Genomic DNA, 6,000 nt, shown 5'->3' on the forward strand with positions numbered 1-6,000 from the left:
TCTACACCTTGCTGGATTCATCTACTAGTCCTAACAGTGTTTTAGTGTATTCTTTATGGTTTTCTATACATGAAATTTTGTCTTCTGTATTAGAGATAGTTTTATTTCTTCTTTTGGAATCTGGATGCCTTTTATTTATTTTTTCTTGCCTTATTGTCCTGGCTAAAGCCTCCAACACAATGTTGAATAGAAGTGACAAGGTGGTTATTTCTAGTCTGGCTTCTGATCTGAGGGAGGAAAACCGTCTTTCATCATTAGCTATGATGTTAAGCTGTGGGTTTTTATAGAAGCCTTGTATGATATTGAGGAAGTTACCTCCTATTTCTAGCTTCTGAATGTTTTTATTGTAAAGGGGTGTTGAGTTTTGTCAAATGTCTTATCTGTGTCTAGGTATCAATATAATAAATTATCCTTTATTAGGTATTGTGTATTGTATTAATTGGTTTTTGTAGGTTAAACAAACGTTGCATTCCTGGGATAAGTCCCATTTGGCCAAGCTGTATATTTCTTTTCCATGTTGCTGAATTCCTTCTGCTAGTGTTTGGTTGGGGATTTTTGCATCTATATTCATAGGAGATATTTATAGTTGCTCTGTTTTTTAAGGGTGATTTAAGGACTTTCAAAATGTATGCTATTGCTTCTGCCATCTTTTGAGAATTCTGCATGTGTGCTATTGTAAAAATGTATTATTAAAAAAAGATTTGTGGGGGAAAAATCCCACAAGTCATTGTTTCATCCAAGCTTCCCTCTTTTTTCATTCAATAAACATTTATTGAGCATTTATGAATATATTATCAAAAAATAAATTAATGGCTGGGGCACGGTGGCTCACGCCTGTAATCCCAGCACTTTGGGAGGCCAAGGCGGGTGGATCACGAGGTTAGGAGATCGAGACCATCCTGGCTAACACGGTGAAACCCCATCTCTACTAAAAAAAATACAAAAGAATTAGCTGGACTTGATGGCGGGCGCCTGTAGTCCCAGCTACTCGGGAGGCTGATGCAGGAGAATGGCATGAACTCGGGAGGCGGAGCTTGCAGTGAGCCGAGATCGCGCCACTGCACTCCAGCCTGGGCACAGAGCGAGACTCCATCTCAAAAAAAAAAAAAAAAAAAAGAGATGGAGACCATCCTGGCCAACATGGTGAAACCCCGTCTCCCAAAAAATACAAAAAAAATTTAGCTGGGTGTGGTGGCAGGCGCCTGTAGTCCCAGCTACTCGGGAGGCTGAGGCGGGAGAATCGCTTGAACCAGGGAGATGGAGGTTTCAGTGAGCCAAGATCGTGCCATTGTACTCCAGCCTGGTGATAGAGTGAGACTTTGTCTCAAAAAATTAATTAATTAATTAATTAATTAAAGATAATGCCCCTTTGGTCTCAAACATCTCAATTAATAATACAAGTACATATTTTCATGTGCATAGAAAGTTTACTTCAATCTTACATTAACAGCTATGGTTTGTCAATGTAAAATCTGCTGATTTTGTTTTAACTCAGTCTCTGTGGAACAGAATAATACAGCTTTGGAAAAATCAATACCTCTGGCAATATCTTTTAGCACTTTTACTGCTAATGTCAATATCAATTTTCATGACTCACTGTTCTGGCTGTTCCCGTTTGGTACGCAAAATTTGTAAAAGAAAACAAGTTAAGCAATGATTAGGAAATAATAAGGCCTGAATTGAATTTTGCTCTTCTGCTGAAAGAGCTCAGAGAAATCTCAGGTAAATACCAACCATTGATTTCAAGCAAATCCTACTGGGCAAAAGTTTTCTTTTTAAGGACTATTTAGCTATGAAATAAGTTTCCTAAAGTAACTTCAAGGAAAAATAACTCTTTATTTATCTGATTTATGCTTTATGCTATTTATCTGATTTAAGCTGTATTTATCTTTTCCAAAAGTTTATTTACCTTTGATGTAGAGACTATACATCCGGTGTTTGCTTGGATAATACAGTTTGATAAGCAGTTTACTTAGGGAAAACAAATAATTAGTTCTTTATTTGCTGGCTATACAATCTCTAAATAATTTTGTAAACTTTAATCCTGTAACTAAAAAAGTCTAAATTATCTGAGACACAGTGATTGCTATAACCAAGCGAGTTATAGAGAAATGCCACACTTTGAGACAAATTAAAGAGTCCTTTATTAGCCAGCGACCGAAAGGCAGCTAATGCCCAAAATTCTCTCAGCCCCGAGGAAGGGGCTAGTTTTGTTTTCATACCGTGGTCTAAATAGGGGAGAGGGGATTTTAGCTGAAGCAATTTTTACAGAAGCAGAACTGGCAAAAAGTTAAAAAACTAATTGGTTACAAATGCAGTTACAAAAAATAAACAGTTCCAGGTGCAGGGGCTTAAACTATCACAAAGAGATAAATGCAGGGGTTTTGGGTGCCATCCACCGAACGCGTCCCCAGGAGCTGCTGGTGCAGCTTGCCTCAATATCTTATCAGTAGATGCATTCCTGAACGTGCTTTGAGTCAGTTTTACACTAGGTATGCCTTAAGGGAGGGAGGTGAAAGGGGCTGCAAGTGAAGAAACTAAAAATGGAGTCTGTCCGGCTCTCTCTCTGCTAGGAGAGAGTCACTCAGATTAAAACAAGGTAGGGTATCACATGATTGTTTCTGGGTAGGCATTTGTCCTGGGATGGTCTAGTTTTTTTTGTTGTTGTTGTTTTTGTTTTTGTTTTTTTTTGAGACGGAGTCTCGCTCTGTCGCCCAGGCTGGAGTGCAGTGGCCGGATCTCAGCTCACTGCAAGCTCCGCCTCCCGGGTTTACGCCATTCTCCTGCCTCAGCCTCCCGAGCAGCTGGGACTACAGGCGCCCGCCACCTCGCCCGGCTAGTTTTTTGTATTTTTTAGTAGAGACGGGGTTTCACCGGGTTAACCAAGATGGTCTTGATCTCTTGACCTCGTGATCCGCTCGTCTCGGCCTCCCAAAGTGCTGGGATTACAGGCTTGAGCCACCGCGCCCGGCCTAGTCTAGTTTTAAGGAACCACAGGCTTGTTGTTTGTTGAATGAGGTAAGAGAAATTCACTCTTATTCTAAAGCTGAATGAGTCACAAGTAACCCTGGTTACTCTGGCAGCAGTAATCATGTGAGAACCCAGGCGCCCTGGAAAGCAGAGCCAAGAGTAGGAAGAAACTAGGTTCTTGGTTGGTGACCATTTATCATCCAAACCAAGACCCTTGTAGGAATGAAAGGGGTGCTGTTAATAATTATGCTAGGACAAAAGCATAAATCAGAAGTGTTTTAGGCAAATCAGGATCCATAGTCACCCAAGTTCTTGGTGATACCCCATGTATTGTTGAATACCTGGACCAAACTATACTTGAAACCTTATCTATCTGGACTTTTCAGTTACATAAACCAATGTATTCTTATTATTTAAGCCAATATGTGTTTGAAGTTCTCTGACTTACACTATAAAATATCCTAATTAATATAGTCTCTCAACTTCTTTCCAATTTCTTCTCTGTTTTGAAACCATTGGAATTTCCAGACATGTCTGGAAACAATGTTAATAATCTTCCATCACATACGTTTATACATACCCCTCGACTGGCATTTCTGCATTTGATTGGAAACCAATTTCACATTCTGCCTATTTTTTGACACTTTAAAATAAAATTAAATAACAAAATATTACAATCTTATATTAGAACTATTAGATTTCAGCTGGGCACAGTGGCTTATGCCTGTAATCGCAGCACTTTGGGAGGCGAAGGCAGGCAGACTGCTTGAGTCCAGGAGTTTGATACCAGCCTAAGCAACATGGCAAAACTTCATCTCTACAAAAAATACAAAAATTAGTTGGGCATGGCAGCACGCACCTGTAGTCCAGCTACTCAGGAGGCTGAGATGGGAGGATAGCTTGAGCCCGGGAGGCAGAGACTGCAGTGAGCCAAGATTATACCACTGCACTCCAGCCTGGGTGACAGAGCAAGACCTCACCTCAAATGAGAGAGAGAAAAAAAGAATGATTAGATTTCTTTGGTAATACTATACAACAGAAGTGAGATTAAACTTAATATAGTATGAATACTTTAATTAGGAACTGAATTGGCATACTCATTACTTTTTAGGCAACACCGTACAAAGCCTGCACAATAGTGGAACAAAGCAATAACAACTATCAAAGAAGTTTACCAACAGGCCGGGCGCGGTGGCTCAAGCCTGTAATCCCAGCACTTTGGGAGGCCGAGACGGGCGGATCACGAGGTCAGGAGATCGAGACCATCCTGGCTAACACGGTGAAACCCCGTCTCTACTAAAAAATACAAAGAACTAGCCGGGCGAGGTGGCGGGCGCCTGTAGTCCCAGCTACTCGGGAGGCTGAGGCAGGAGAATGGCATAAACTCCGGAGGCGGAACTTGCAGTGAGCTGAGATCCAGCCACTGCACTCCAGCCTGGGTGACAGAGCCAGACTCCGTCTCAAAAAAAAAAAAAAGTTTACCAACAAAAGTGTTTCTGCCAATGCAATTTAAGTTACTCATTTGCTGTAGTTGTTATCCTCTTAATAGCAATATCCCTTTAAAGGCAATCTCCTGTGAGGTTGTTTGATGCTCATGCGGCAAATTGGTGACTGTAGGTGTCTTTTGGGTTATGGACTCCAGGCCTTTTTGGTATTACATGTGTTACATGTTGTTTACCATTTTAAAATCCCATTCCTACATCACTTCGTTGTTGCGGTCATTCAGCTGACAGATTCCTTCATCATGCATTTATCAGTGTACCTAGTTTGTGTAAGACACCGAGCTAAGCAGAGGGGCGCCTATGCTCTCCAAGAGCTGCCATGTGGCAGAGGAGAGAGGGTATGCAATACCCTGACTCTAATACAGCTTCTTTCTATTGTTTTAATTTTGGGGGGGACAGGGTCTTGCTCTGTCACCCAGCCTGGAGTGCAGTGGTGTGATCTTGGCTCACTGCAACCTCCACCTCCCGGGTTCAAGTGATTCTCATGCTTCAGCCTCTCAAGTAGCTGGGATTGCTGACCATGCCCAGCTCTTCTTTTTTTTTTTTTTGAGACGGAGTCTCGCTCTGTCACCCAGGCTAGAGTGCAGTGGCGCGATCTCGGCTCACTGCCAGCTCCGCCTCCTGGGTTCATGCCATTTTCCTGCCTCAGCCTCCCGAGTAGCTGGGACTACAGGTGCCCGTCACCACGCCTGGCTAATTTTTTGTATTTTTAGTAGAGACAGGGTTTCACCATGTTAGCCAGGATGGTCTCGATCTCCTGATCTCGTGATCTACCCACTTTGGACTTCCAAAGTGTTGGGATTACAGGCATGAGCCACCGCACCGGGCATCTTTTGTATTTTTAATAGAGATGGGGTTTTGCCATGTTGGCCAGGCTGGTCTTGAACTCCTGACCACAGGTGATCTGCCCAACTTGGCATCCCAAAGTGCTGGGATTACAGGCACACACCACCATGCCCAGCTAATTTTTTGTATTTTTAGTAGAGATGGGGTTTCACCATGTTGGCCAGATTGGTCTCGGACTCCTGACCTCAGGTGATCCACCCACCCCAGCCTCCCAAAGTGCTGGGATTATAGGTGTGAGCCACCACCCTCGGCCTAATACAGCTTCTTAACTGGTGTGGCTGGGCAAGAGTTACAGGAGTTCCTCCTCATCTTCAGGGAGGCCTGGACAGCATTTCAGACTCTAAGCAGTGTCAGCAATTTAGCCTGGGGCTCTGAACAAATACTATCATTTTCTTCATGAACCACAATATGGAAAAAATGTAAGGTGCTGATTACTGTAACACATATTAAAAAGTAGTACTGGAAAAGAGAGGAGAATAAGTTATGCCTGAAGTGCTTGAGAAGAGCTAGACCTAAGTAGGATTCCTACAGGCAGAAAGTAAAGGGAAGTGGAAAGTAATGATTTAAGAAAATACACACATGCTGTGATTCTGCAATCCTCCTGTTGGGAATCTATTCTAAAAACCTATACTAAATTCTAGTTCTTTCCTCCTTCACCTTCCCTCTTTTAAAAGAACATTTG

Source organism: Trachypithecus francoisi, unplaced genomic scaffold, assembly GCF_009764315.1.
Source record: "Trachypithecus francoisi isolate TF-2019V2 unplaced genomic scaffold, Tfra_2.0 Lachesis_group19, whole genome shotgun sequence".
NCBI classification, from domain to species: domain Eukaryota; kingdom Metazoa; phylum Chordata; class Mammalia; order Primates; family Cercopithecidae; genus Trachypithecus; species Trachypithecus francoisi.